The sequence below is a fragment of the Crocodylus porosus genome, unplaced genomic scaffold (genome assembly GCF_001723895.1).
Source record: "Crocodylus porosus isolate Cpor-Errol unplaced genomic scaffold, CroPor_comp1, whole genome shotgun sequence".
Classification (NCBI taxonomy): Eukaryota; Metazoa; Chordata; order Crocodylia; family Crocodylidae; genus Crocodylus; species Crocodylus porosus.
In genome coordinates, this window is record NW_017728949.1 from 57833080 (window position 1) to 57847723 (window position 14644).

The 14644-nt window shown below is 44.7% G+C and overlaps 1 long non-coding RNA gene across 2 annotated transcripts in view; it reads left to right on the forward strand.

The window, feature by feature from the left end:
* Window positions 1-7736, forward strand: part of LOC109323240 — a 14638-nt gene extending 6902 nt beyond the window's left edge. Inside the window, exons 2-3 of one of the 2 annotated variants that reach the window (XR_002104593.1) lie at window positions 2189-2376; window positions 7218-7736. This is a non-coding gene — a long non-coding RNA (uncharacterized LOC109323240). The remainder of the gene's footprint in view (window positions 1-2188; window positions 2377-7217) is intronic. The other variant, XR_002104592.1, reaches the window with a different exon arrangement.
* Window positions 7737-14644: the final 6908 nt, after the last annotated feature.

Consider the following 14644-nt stretch of genomic DNA (forward strand, 5'->3'; position numbering starts at 1 on the left):
TCGGTCACCAACGCATCTCTGCAGTCTAGTGACAGTGCTAAAACCCCAATCGCTGGGCAAGGCACAGACCCTGATCTGGCAGTGCGATGCAAGGGTGAAACGTGTCACTACCCAGCACCTGTTCAGCCCTGACTGGGTTTGGAGCCTGGAGACCCCAATCTGGCATCCTGGCTAGAGGTGGCAGTACTGTGAGAGGTGATACGGAGGTGGCATTGCAGCCAGAGGTAACAACAAGGTGAAAGATGATGTCCTTGTGAAGAGATGCTACCCGCACAAGCTTGTCCTTCTCTTTGTTGGAGACAGACTGGCCACATTGAATTTCTGAGCTCTGATACTTGCCTAAACCCTGGCAATAAACCAAGAATAAGATGCACCAGAGGGGAAAAAAGGGGGACATGAATTATAAAAGGAACAACTGTCCAGCAGACATGTGTGCTAACATCTGGGAAAACTGAGGCACAGACTACTACCCAGCTGACTTACTCAAGCCAGCACTATTTGGCAATTTTTAAAGGAATCTTTATATAACTGAATCCATCCTTTGTCACTGGTGATGGTGCATGGGAGAAGAGTTAAAAGCCTCTTTAATCCCAAGGCCATCCTTCCTTAAACATGTTAGCCTGCCTATATAGCAAACCCTTCAGGGCTGGAGTTATGTACTCCTTTTGCATGAATAGAAGTACCCGGAAGATAGCGGTGCCAGTTTTACTCCTGTGAGGACAATAAAATGTTTGACTAAAGTTTAGTAATCAGCTTGAGGTATCTAAAAGGAGGATAGCTTTCACTTGAGAGCAGACCACCAAGCTTTGTGAGATTGTTGTTACCTGTCGGAAAGAATCCTTGACCAAGGGATCCCTTTGGACTCAGTATGATATTCAACAAAGCATGTCTATTTGGAGGTACTTTCCTGCCCTGGATCAAGCCCAACATCCCATTTCTGTTTAATACAATACACAGCGGGAGTCTAGATTCTAAGGAAATACATTCTTTCCAAGTAGTTGTCGAAATGGCTGAGTCTGGGGAAATATATAGCAATAGTTGTAAGCTGAAAGTCAATCTGGGGCATGTTGTTCTTAGGAGGATGAGTAATTTATTAACAGACTTGCATATTCCTTTAATGATTCCAATGAGAGCAATGCAAACGGTGACTGAGTCAACATGCATTTTGGAGTTGTCTTTTAATTTAAGGGTGGAATTTTCCAAAAAAATTAAGTGCTGTCTTAATTCCACTTTCCTGAAAGCCATTGGGAGACTGCCATAGAAAAAGAATTAAGGGGATACTAAACACATTTGAAAAAACAAGCTATTAATTAATAAGAATATGCTTTCATTATATTTGTGATATATTTCTGTTAAAGCCCATTTATCCAGGCAGGCTATTTCAGATCATCAGGTGCTTCCTCCCATTCTCTTTTAAGAAAGGATTATTAAAAACATAGAGCTGAAACTCCTCAGGGCAGGAAATTATTTCTTCTGTTTTTTTGTATGCATCCCAGTACACTGTCACTATTTAATATGTAATAAATAATGATGGCCAAGTTTCCAAAGATGGTTACATTACATTTGGTGTCTCAATATATATTTAGGCAACTGAATGCCATTTCAGTTATTTAACCACTACTTAGGTAGCTCAAACAGATATTAAATACATAAATATGGATTTAGCTGCCTAACTATAAGCACGCACACAGGGAATAACCATAGAATAACTTCCACAATTAAATGTCCATCTGTAATTTGACCAGGCTGGGCCTGATCCTCATCTTGTTTAAACTGGTGCAGCTCCCTTGAGACTTATGCTGGTTTACTCCAGCTGAAGATTTAGTCCATTACTTGTTTTTGGTTAAATGTAATCTTCAGACTATTATTGGTTTTGATAAGTGTGCATCGTATCTGTGAGAAGTAACCAGGCAAACCCAGCAGGGAAAATCGTGGGTAAAATCTTGCCAGACTGAAGCCAATTGGGATTTTGCAGTTGACTTTGATAGAGCCAGTATTTCACCCTTTTACTTTTTCCATTGCGTTATTTTTGAGAAGTTGATTAACTTGATTGATAAGAACTTGATTAACTTTACTGGCACATTGATATTCCTTTTTTGCAGTCTAAAAACAACATCTGTGCCAGATGCTCCAATGCTAGTCTGCATCTGAAATTTGTTTCTATTTTTTTCCCCTCTCTCTCTCCAAGGTTTACAGGACTTGTCTTTCTGGCTATAACACTTGCTGGAACTGAGACTTTCTCAAACCTCCCAGCGAAGCAGTTCAGCGTGTACTATGGAACAACCTCTGAATTCCAATGACTGCAATGCTGAACTGCCCGGAGGGATTTCGTCCTCAAATTTAAGTAATTCAGGAGATGGTAAATACATGCAAGAGGTAATTTAGGCAATGCAATATACAGACTTCTCCAACAAAAATGTCTTTCATCAAGTTCTTCAGGTCTTGGCCTTTTAAGTGGATATAACTTTCTATTGAATTCATGAGACTATTATAATTTGGCATTCCAATTGCAAAAGTACCCTGATTCTCTGACCAAGGCCACAACTTTATTTTGTTAGGTGCGGTACTAGCGTATAAAAAAAAAATGAATGAAAGAGGTTACAATCTAAGAATGCAAATGATTTAAAATGGGGAAGAGGAGGATACAGTCCAACAGGTTATATTTTTGTAATAAAATGATAAAGGAAGAATCAGCTATACCCATCCGCCCTTCCACGTGTTCATCATTAACTGGGTCATTTCTCATAGGCATTGCAGCAGAAATGGGTCTCGAGAAGGGATTTGAGGAAAGGTTTAGAGAGGGATTTGAAATGTTTGGCCAACTTTCTCAGTAACGATTGTTAACCTGAGACGTCTAACTCTTGTATTTGTCAGAAGTTTTTACTATGCGTCGTTCCTTGGACATAAGCTCCACGCATGGTTTTGAATGTTGCTTTATGCAATTTATATTTGCCTGTTCTACATTGTAAATATGAGTTTGGACGCATGTTAATACAAGTCATGCTTCATTCTGGCTCACAGTAACGATGCGTTCTCTCTACCTGTGCCCATATGTCTACATCTATAGCTACCTAGGCCCATCTGGGGATCCAGCCTTCGTACTAGTTTTTCACTGAGTTGCTTTACCAAAAATCTGGAATTCTTTGAAGAATGAAACGCTAAAATATAAATCATTTTGTTTTTCATAACTGTCAACACAAGAACTTTCTCGGATAAAGACATAAAAAATTATCTCTGGTTGCTGTATTTCATCTGATACTCACAGGCCTCTTAAAGTCACAGGCAGCATTGCATTACCTCATGGTTATAGCTTTTGCTCAAATTCTTTAACAGGGTTTTTTTGTTTGTTTGTTTTGTCAGAGTAATAGGAAAGGGGAAAAAATGTTATTTTGCCAACATTTCAGCCATCGTGCAGCATAACTTTCGTATCTATCCTTTCCCTGTATCTCTGTGTGATGCAATGTATGTGGCTTCCTGACAGCAGTTAGGTTCCTGGATAGCATTTAATTGAAAGGATCACCTGCACCAAATAGAAAAGGTGACTTTCAGAGTAAACATCCAGACACGCACAAAGCATCTTTCTTAGTGGTATTGTTCTCATAATTTAAACTATTTTCTTTTAAGTGCTAAAACTTCTAGGCATGGGAGAATGTGTCCAAGCTTTCGATCCTTTGAAAGCCAGACCACTGACAGGTACTTGTGAACAGCGTGGAAACTATAAATATACCAATCACCTCCCCAGGTGCTGTGCATTAGAAACAGATGCACCTGCAGTTTTAAGGCTGAAGACATTAAATCAGTCGTATCCTCAGTACCCCCAGGATCAGTTTTCAAAAGGTTATTGTCCAAGTGTAACCAGTTGAAAGCCCATCATGCAATCAGATTGCCATATATGGTCCTAAGCAACTTTTCCCTTCTTTTTTTTCTGTAAGCGGAATAATGGAAACATCCATTTCTCAACAAAAGTTGGAAGCAAAGCCCTCCATAGAAACCTGCTACTGCACTCTATTTTCTTTCCCCCCTATTTGCCTATTTATACTTGAGTGGGTGTCACCATTTGAATCAAAGGCCAGAATTGCCAGTATGATATGGAAACCCAATGAATAGCCTTAATATGTATCATTAATCCCACTTTGTGCCTGGAATTGCCTTTATGTTTAGCCAGAATGGGCAAGTTTGGAAACAGGGTACGGATTTGCTGCTTTCATTGAAAACCTTATCATGTGCTGATGGCTCCTGTAGCAAAATAAATAAATAATTGGAGTCCCTCCAATTAGAGTTGGCCAAAGCACTGAATTGTGGTTAGAATTGTTCCTTCTGACATAATTACAGTATCCAGAGTCCCTCATTCATTGGGAAATATACTGTCAAACAGTAGAATAATTAGCGTGGATTGTAAGATGGCCATTAACATTCTACTGACTAATTAGGTAATTGTCACTGGCACAGCAATACCTATTAGGGAGCGTGCAATTTGTGGAAGAAGTTTTGATGGAACAGACTGCAGGTGCAGATGGGCTAGCAGCAGGACTCTTACACAGTGTAAACAAAGGTATTTTAATTAGCCATGTGACCCTGATCATTGGTCAAAGGTAGGGCTTGTTCACTCATCTCCCCACTGCTTACTTCCTTTTCTGTTTTTCAGGTATGATGTTGTAATGCTCCCTCCCCCCCCCATGTTAAATTCTCTAAAAGCTCAACTGCAATTGAATCCAAATCTTGATTTTTGCCATTTAATTCGAGTCTTGGGTAAATGAGCACTATATTCCATTTATCTGAGAAATTCTGTGTGGTTTCCAGGCTGTTTTCAGTTTGTAAATCCTAATTTTTGATGCACGACCTTCCTGCTAAAAGTATGTTTATGAGCTGAGAGAGCTGATCATCAAGCCTGTTCTCCAGCGTGTATGCCCTCATCCTATGCCGAGTTATGTTTTTAACACGAGGAAAAGAGAATTGCAGCTGGTATGATAGAAATCGCACCATTTGCCAGTGCATTGAGGGTGTAACCCAACACAAATCGCAGCTGAGATGAATTTAAATTAGGCAAATAGTGGTCATAAGAGAGCCAACCTCAGTTTATATGAATTACATCATAATCACGGTAGGGGGAAAAAAAATCTATTGAGTCATCTATTCCATTTGCCATGGTGGGATTGCTGCATATATTACATGTTGTAGGACCAGGTAACGCACGCAGCAATCAAGGCAAAATGAGATATAAGCTCACTAACATATCTGTATTTCATCTCATTTACTGGGCAGGAAATGAAAAGCAAGTACCCAAAATAGTACTCTGGGGGAAAACACTTTTGTACTTCTGTTCTTTATATTGAGGGAGCCATAGACTGTTTTTGAATGAATTATTAAGTTCTGATTCTCAGGAAACTTATCACCTAAAACAGTATCTGTTTAACTGATCTGTTCCAAGCTGCATGTAGTTGTTTAACCTCCAGTCTGGCAAACAGTTATGCGTATGCTATTTTATTATACCGGTAGTCCTGTTGAATTCAGCAGGATTGCATTTTTGTTGCATTTTGGTTGTATATTGTTTAAACAACAGGGACCCGGTCTGCAGTGGATAGCTCAACCTGCTACTCTAATACAAATAGTAGAAATAATCTTTTCTCTTCTTTTTAGTTTGGTTAGTGCCGCAAAAAATCACAAAACATTAGGAGTAAGATTCAGGCGTACACATCCTCTAGAACTGCTGATGGAGGTCTCATCTGGTACGTGCATGTATGCATACATGCATGCCCAAAAGCTTGCTAAGAAGAATTTTTCCAACTATTTGGGTTGGTCTAATAAAAGATATCGGACTTACCCAAAGAACCTACGTCCTTAGACCAACACGGCTACAACCTACAGCCTTGCATACATACCACTAACTTCAAGCATGAAAATAGTTATAAATGCAGGTAAACACACAGATGGTAACAAAGGCAGAATGTGATGCTATATCTCTCCTACTCTGATGCATGAATCTGAATATGAAGCATGACTTTTAACTGCTCAGAATCCAGGTTTGCATGGTTAGACAACACAGTTTTCTTTTTTACATAGAGCACGAGCAGATTGGTGCTGGAAGCACTGGGAGAAAATACACGTTGAATCCTGCAGGGCCATTTTTATTGCCACCTTTGAGAGTAAATTCACTGAGTAGAGCTTCCTGTTATAAACCACTACTAAGCTACTAAAGTACAGGTGCTGTAATACCGCAGTGAGGGTTATGGTATAAAACCCCACTCAAAATACCCTGTATGCAGTTCTCAATAACTCCTCATTTCACAGCTGTCGCTGGACAGATTCAAAATTGAAAAATGTGCGACACTTTTGGATTATGCACTCACAGCCAGAGCTACGACATGACCAAACTATATTCCTACTTTGCTTGTAGTCTAAATATATATACTGTGATGTTTTTCCTTTGAAAGTTCACCATCTAAAAATATGAATATTCATTGAATCAGTGGTAATAAATAAACTTTTTTATTATCAGATTAAGTACCTTTGGCAATACTCTTTCATTTCAAGAGTCAGCTGGCTTATGTCACAACTTTCTGATGAATGCGAGTGTGTTTTCCACTTCTACCAGGCAAGGGCTATAGAGACCTTATTGTCTGAGTGTGAAATAATGTATACTTGTTGGTTAATGAGTTCCGCCACCAGGAGATAATCCTCAAGTGACATTATGCCTGTCTGTGTTAAGAAAGAAATAAATAAAGGCTAAAACGAATGCAAATACTAAACACGCATTATAGCTCTCCTCCTGGTGCTGGGTTTGATTAGGAAGCCTGTTGCCTACCGTAGTTGGTAGATTTGCACATTAATAACATTATATGGGGATAATGTCTTTCTAAGCTGATACGGAGTTTAAAAGCTGGTACTTATTTTGCAATCCATATTCAGTCTACTGGTCAGTCCTGTCTGGATTACTGCTACATTATGTAATCTGCTCTCTTGTATTTCTTGTTATGCAGTTAACATGTGGGACTGAGTTTTCCAGTGCGGTTTGTTAAACCTGAATTAATGAGGAAAATAAAACCCATCATAATAAATCCTATCTGAATTCTGAATGCCTTTCCTATGTAGTATGAAATACGTAAAACCTAAGTTTTAAGGCCCAGTTAAGCATATGAATAACTAAACTTGCATACTTTGGTCTTTCAGGGTTAGCCTGATTTGGAAATACATTAACTGCCTTTTCTATTCCATTTCAGTACTGTCTGCATGCACTTTCATCAAAGCTGAAAGTCCTTCTTCCATAGCACATCTTGTTGTCTCCACTGCAAAACCTGCTGTGGAAGTGTTTTAAGAATAAGTGAAGGATTTATGACCTAATAATGATGCAGGTAATTAATAAACCAGCGTACAACTGCTAATTGCCATCTTGCATCAGAAAAACGTACCGTCTTTCGTTTGGTTTTATGTCTTCACTTCAGAGTATTCTTGATGTGATATATGGGGCCAGTTTACTTTGTCCAGAAGCTTGGAAAAATAGACTGTAATTTCATTAGAAAGTTGCACGTGTTGAGCAGCCTATGCACGTGTGTAAATAGCTAGTATGAATTTCACTTGTATTTCAGTCTTGGGAAAAGTTCGAATTTAGAAGTAAATAGCTGGAATGTGCGTGTTAAAGGCATGTCCAATGTATATCACAGACAATATTATTTCCAGTAAAATGCATAATTTTGCATGAATCCAGTTGTCTCATTTGTTTAGATTTCTAGGCCTTGTTCATTGACACAAATATGGTGTCAGTCAAGTATACATCTTCGTTTGAAAATGAAAGTGAAACACTGGATTTTTCTTTTTTAATCTAAAGAAAATATAGACCAGGTACAGATGTTCAAAAAGGCTGAGGCAGAAGCGATCTAAGTTTTGCATGTTAAGTGCCGTAGGTTGGATCAGGAGTAAACAGAATAGATATCGCCCTTTGGTGGAGGGGTGATACAGGCTGCCTGTACTAGCCACAGCCAGCAAGTTGAGCGTGCTTGCACGCTTCCCAGCCTAGCCCACAGGCTTCCCAGGTTGTCTGACACCAGCACTCTTTCCTGCCATGGCAGGGGGTCGGACTTGATCTGCTCGGGTCCCTTCCAACCCTAGAAACTATGAAAGTATGGAGATTCCCGAGTGCTGCTAAATGGCTGAGCCACACCAGTTGGGTGGTGCGCACAGGCAAGCATGCCCTGTCCCTCTGCCGTGTTACCACAGACCCTCCCATGCACCCAACCCTAGGCTTCCAGACGAGTCACTGAGCAAAGCACCCGCTATCATGATTTGCACGTGCCTCCGTGTCCTGGCCTGCCTGCACCTCACCAAGCAGGGAGACCCAGGACTACTCTTCCAGCATCCTGTAGGGCATCACTGACCACTGGTACCACTTCACCCACGTCTTTGCTGGCTGGCTGGGTAATGCCTATGATGCCTGTGTCTTCCGCAACTCCCCACTCCCTGGGCTGGTAGAGAGCAGGCGCTATGCTCCCCGCTTTCGTCATCAGCAGTGCCACCTCATCGCCAGGGATCTGGGGTGCAGGGGGATGCAGTGCAAGGAAGAGTTGCTCCTTAGTTTAAAAAAAAGTCACAGCTGCCAAACGCTCTGTGTGTTTAAGGCATAAAACTGGTCGAGCGTTGCCCGTCTCAGCTCGGTTCCTCTTGCCAATGAACAGCAAACCTTTGTGGGGTGGCAAGGTGAGAAAGAGGTGAAAGACGCTGGAAGGGGTGGTTAGGACGCGGAGGGGAGAGGTGGTGGGGTCAGGGGGAAAGCTGCAGGGTCTGACCTCAAAAATGCAAAACCCTGAAAAGGAGGCACAGGGTGCACTTGGTGCACTACTCCCTGAAATCGGGAGTGAAGAGCAGGGGCTTCTCTGTGTAGGAGCGGGGCAGGGGGTGACCCCAGACCCACTGTCTGCATGAGGGAGATGTGGAGCAGGGGTGGCAGTGCTCCTCCCCGGCCAGCATCCAGGGGTCCCTCCGGTAGGACCACTCTTCCTGTTGCCCCTGGAAAGAGTGCCTGGAGCAGGGCATGCATGCCACCGGTGCTGGGAGGCAGCCTCTCCCACCACTCCCAGCCGGCAGCATCCCAGCTCTCCATGGGAGGCACCAGTCAGGGGTGTCACAGATGTATGCAAAGTGGTCCAGGACCCTGTTCATAAGCTCCCTCTCCTGGCACTGCAACTCTTTCAGTCTGCAGCCGTGGGTTGCCTCTTCCAGACAGCGGGTGCCCATCTTCACCCCCAGCTCCTGCACCTCAGCAGCCCTGACCATGTCCCACCCCCTTCACATCTCAAGCCTTTCCTTGTGCTGGTCCCACAGCTCTGGGAGTCAGCGGCGCACGCCCAGAGCTAGCGGCGGTGACCAAGGCTTGCGGCATCTCCTCCTTGCTTCTTCAGTTCCTCCTCTGGGATTCTCTCCTGTGTTTTGCAGCTTTGCTTTCAGAGGTGGTGGTGGTCTGGGACTGGGATGGGGCTGCGATTGTGCGAGGGGGATGAGGGATCGGTACAGTGACTGTCTGCCCCGTGGGACTTGGAGCTGCCCGGCACCCGCGGACTGTCCCCAGAGAGCAGATTGCAGGGGAAGGGGAAAGTGCTGCGGTGCCACTTGCCAGCCTCTCCAGGTGCATGGCGCAGGAGTCAACCTGGCAGCGGGACCAGATCAACTGAGATAAGGGTTCCCACGTGGGACTCCTGCCACCACATCTGTGTCTTTCTTGGACTGGGAGGCAGGGATTGGGGTTGTTTTGCAAGGGGGATTTTTTCTCACTCCTGCTGCACTGCCACTGCGGTTCTCGTAGATAACTGAGCGTTATCTCCTGTCCCTGCCCTCGGCGTCCTCTCTGCCACTTAGACCTGTGGTGCTGCCAAGCACCTGGATCTGTACCTATTTCTTATACTTTGCTCGTAGATCTTAATACTTACTACCTGCTTGCAGACCTTTCCACAAGTGCATGGGGAGGGGAGGCTCTGGTTCAGCACCGCTGCTGTGACCAGCTGCAGCGAGGCTCTGCTTCTCTCAGGAGTAGGCTCGGCCCTGCAGCCCTGGCGGGGAGGGGTGAATAATACCGGATGATGTTCCTGTAGAAGGGCAGATGGGCTGATAACCACCTGAGCCGGAGGAGGGGAGCAGGGCTGGCATCTCTGCGGTTCCTCTTGTCCTGGGTCCCTGTCCCTGCTGCATGGAGCGAGGATGACCCATAACATCCTGGTTGCACGGTGTCCTTGCTCGTGGCCGGAGTCGTCAGCAGAAGTAGGGGGAGGGTTCACCATGGGTCCTGTGGGAGCACGGGGAGCAGGGCAGGCTGGGGGCCGCTCTGGGTGGCTGGGAGAGGCGCAGCGAGGTGTCAGAGGAGTGGGAGCAGAACAGCTCTGGCAGGGAAATGCGTGTTAACGGGGTTGAGGATCAGGAAGGGGTGGGGGCAGCTCTTGCAAGGCGGACAGCATGGTGGAGACCCAGACTCCAGGTTTGGGGTCTCAATTTCCATGCTGCTGGAGCGTTCCCCCGTTCCTGCGTGCCGTGCTTCCTGCTCTCAGCTGTGTCCAAGAAGAAGTCCAGGGAGTTCAGTTCCAGCGGCAGGTGCCCCTTGGCCCCACCAATAGTGCCATAGGTGTGCAGGGTCTTGACAGCCCTGTCCTTGACAAGGAACTAGGACAGGTCCTTGTAGAGGGGCATGGTTTGCTTCTGGGCTCCAGACCTGTTGGCATCGTGCTGTGGTTATGCTGCATTTTCATCCACTTGGTCCTGGTGTGGCATTGCAACTGCATCTGCTGGGCCATGCACTTAACGGCATCCCTGTTTCAGCACCCTTGCTGAAGCTGGTGCTGGATGTCCTCCTCACCCCAAACAGTGATGAGATCCTTCATCTCCCTGTGGTCCAAGTCGTGTGACCATGGTTGGGTAGTGGATGACGACTGGATGGGGTCATCCATGACCCATGGTGGTGGGGAAGCTGGAAGGGCGGTTGGATGGAAAGAGCAGAGGATGTGTGAAGGTGTATATGGGCCTGGGCCCTGCTCCCACATGACTGGGGCTCTCTTGGTCAGGCACCCCCGCAACCTCAAACTTTCCAGCGGCTTTCAGCAGACACCCTGTGATTCTGGCAATGCCCCGTGCCATGGCCTGGACATCTCTACCTGCAGCATGGAGATAGTTGGCCATGCCTCACCTGCCCCTGAGGTTTCCAGGGGCATCTGCCTGCTTGTCCTGGCTTGGATGCTCACTCGGTATTCCCACCCCCACCTCAACTCCCCCTGGCCTATTATTCTGGGACTCTAGCTGCGGGCCAAAGAAGTCTTGCATCACACCAAGTGCCCATGGCCCACGTATCTGCTGGCAGTGGCCAAGCTGTGGAGGTCACAGGGCTGTCTCTGTGCAGATCCAATCCCAGTGTTTTGCCCCCTGCCACACCGGCCCACTACAGGCAAGCTAACCACACTGGCTCCTGCTTGAGGGGGAAGGGGCAGCATGCCGGGGCCTGGGTGGCAGGGTGCCTGGCTCTGGCCACTGGGATGTGCTTTGTAGGCGCCAGGGCCATGCTGCTGCAGGGCTGTCCCTGTGCATACAGCCAAGGGGGTCTCTGAGTAGGTGCCAGGGCCAGGTTCCTAAGGAGCTGCATCGACATACGGGTTTTCCTGGGCTCAGCATTAGAACTGCGTGTACATCATGGGGTGCTTTGTGATGGGGTGGGAGGGGGTGCAGCCCAGAGATGCATGTGCCCAGGTGCTGGAGACACAGATGCCTCCCTCCCCATGGCTGGCAGCTGGCCAGAGGCAGGATGCAGGGCTGGTGGCGGGGATCGGCGCTGACTTGGATCTGTGAGAGCCCGGGGGCAGGGCCAGCTAGGAGCTTGGCCAGAGCAGCTGAGCGTGAGCCAAGTTCCAGCGCGCCTCCTTACGAGGGAGGTGGTAGGGGCCGCAAAGCATCCTGGGATGCTGGCAGACCACGACCTAACTTGAGTCACTAGGGGATATGATACACAAGTTGGATGGACTGGTCCAAGCTAAATCACTGAAGTCTAATACCACATCAATCCAGGTCTATCTTAGACTGGGCTCTGCCATTTTTAAACCAGTCTGTGCACGCTGAACGTCTGTGGGGTTTTGGGCGTAGACCAGTTTCTGATCACTTAAACAGGTATAAGCGTAACATCTGTACCTGGTCACAGTGTGCATTAGCTCTGGATGCTCTTAGGGTTCACCAGTATTGCTATGGACTTTTCTGTTGTGTGTATATCTTATAATTAAACCCCACAGCACAAATTCAAATGATTTGGAGCAGATTCATGGTACCCATTGTTAATTATTCTGTTTATGACAGCCGTACTTGAGGACCAATAAAGACCTCACCCCTGATGGCTAAGCAAAATAGCAGACAGTCCCAGCCCCAAAGAGCTTATGCTCTTAGCACTATTATCCTCATCCTCCCTCAATTTTCTCTGATTGCTTGCTACATGCATTTCTTGCTTGGCACTCTGAATTGGATTAAGCACTCTTCAGGGTAGGGACTGCCACTTACTATATGTTTGTACAGCCCCTACCACAGCAGGACTTCTACTTAGTGGCCCCACGTCAGGAAAACAATGGTAACCAAGTCATTTTAAAATCACTTTTCATCTATTTAATTTTCATGTGTTTTACTGAGAGAGGAATTGGAACAGATTCACACATCGTGTTTTCTGTGAAGATACTTTCATAAGGGCTCTGGTATAGTTAGCTGGTGCCTCCTGGACTTTTTAGTGTTTGGGTATCAGGGACCTTATGAGTAGAACAGCATACCCGCAATACTGAAACAACAAAAAAAAGTAAACTACTGCAGGCAAACCAAATAGCTATTTAGCCTAGTGATGTAGGTGTGTTGTAACAGCTCAGCAGCCTATTATTTTTCTTCCCTTACTTCTGGGTCAGTGTCCCACACTTTCTATGCTTATCCCTACATAGGACTAATCTCCCTAGAATAAATTCATGAGGCCTGTATTCAAATCAAATACCTCTTTAAAAGGAAAAAAACAAAACACTCTTCAAACCTAGACATTTCTTGAGTCATTTTCTACCTAGAGTAAATTTAAAAACTATGAAACAGAAGTAAAATACCACTGGGATAACTCAGTGGCTGCTTTTCTGTGCATCTGTCACTCAGGCTTGATCTTGAGAACAAGCACGGTCTCACACATTTGAATAGTCATTAGACCTACTTTGGCCAAGTTATTTAGGCCAGTGATTACCCTGTGTGGAGTACATGATCAAGGATGAATAACCTGTCAAGATATCATTATATAGGGCCCAGTGCTGTGGACTTTACAGACTAAACTAAAGGGAAAGGTCTCATGATAAGTACAACAGATTCTTGCAGAATACTAAATATAGCATCAGAGTGCAAGTAAATCCATTGTTCAGTTACTGAGGCTGAACTCCTACCGCTTCTCCCAGGCTTTACCTTTGGTTGTTGCAGCACTGTGATATAGTCTTGCAAATGTTGTGCAATACAGCTGTGATTCTTTAGGATACTATCAATAACCACTATGCCTGTCACGGGGCTAGTTTTACTTAGGACATGCTTATACCTATTGGGATTAAGGTCGGATGTGGTAGGATTAGAGCCCGTGATTTTAGATGATAATGATATATCCTAACATTACTATATATTTGAAATGAAATGGAAATAGCATATGGTCACCGGTTGTATAGGTGACGGTCCAGTGTCCGCGTCCCAGTAGTTACATTCAAAACATCACCGAAAATTATAAATCAGAATGCTATAATTTAGTGTCCATTTCTAGAAAGAGCAATGTACTTTTACTTTGCCTGGAACTGGGAGCAGTAGATAAAATATCATTTGCGGGCAAAAGCTATTACTCTATAAGCTGCCGTTATTTTATTTCTTTTGAACAGAAGTGTCCAGAGCAAACACTGCAACAATGGATCTTTATCGTTCTTCAATCCCATTTATGATAAGAGGAATTCCTTGGGGATTACTTTAAATTCTATACATTAGCAGCGGTTCCGTGGGTTAAATCAGATAAAACAGGCTCTTATCAGATTATTAGTCACATTAGGCAATTCTATTCTTATCTCTTAGAAATAATTCTCGCAGGCTTGCTGCTTATTTCTCCTCCTTACAAGAGGCTAATTCCCGATTAAGATCTTTTGCCTTCCGTACAATAAACCTTTATATTGGATTTGCTGCATAAATTGAAAAAAAAAAACAACCTTGCAGCAGAGATGGACAGCTGCACACATCCCCTTTAAACGTAAATCTCCCATATCATTCAAAGAACAATCCTTCTGACCTGCAACCTGTAGCATGGCGTTCAAGATGATAATGCTATTTCTAAATGTTTGTATCGAACAAAGATTTTAAGGGCTCCAAATCAAAGATTGTTTTGTTCAAATTCATGTTACTGTAAAATGTCATTTAAAATTTGTGAAGGGGGAGGGAGGGATGGTTCACCGACTATTTGCATAACCTCCATGAATGGATGGCCAACACGAAAAAATATACGTTCGGGGTCTTCCTAGTGGCACGTGCTTGATAATAGAGTCGGATCGAATGAAATGAGGATGGAGCCTAATACAGTTTCATACCTTTGAAACTTTTTCAGAAAAAGCGATGTTGCACAGATGGGGATGCTGGGCCCTACTTCCACAAGACAAAT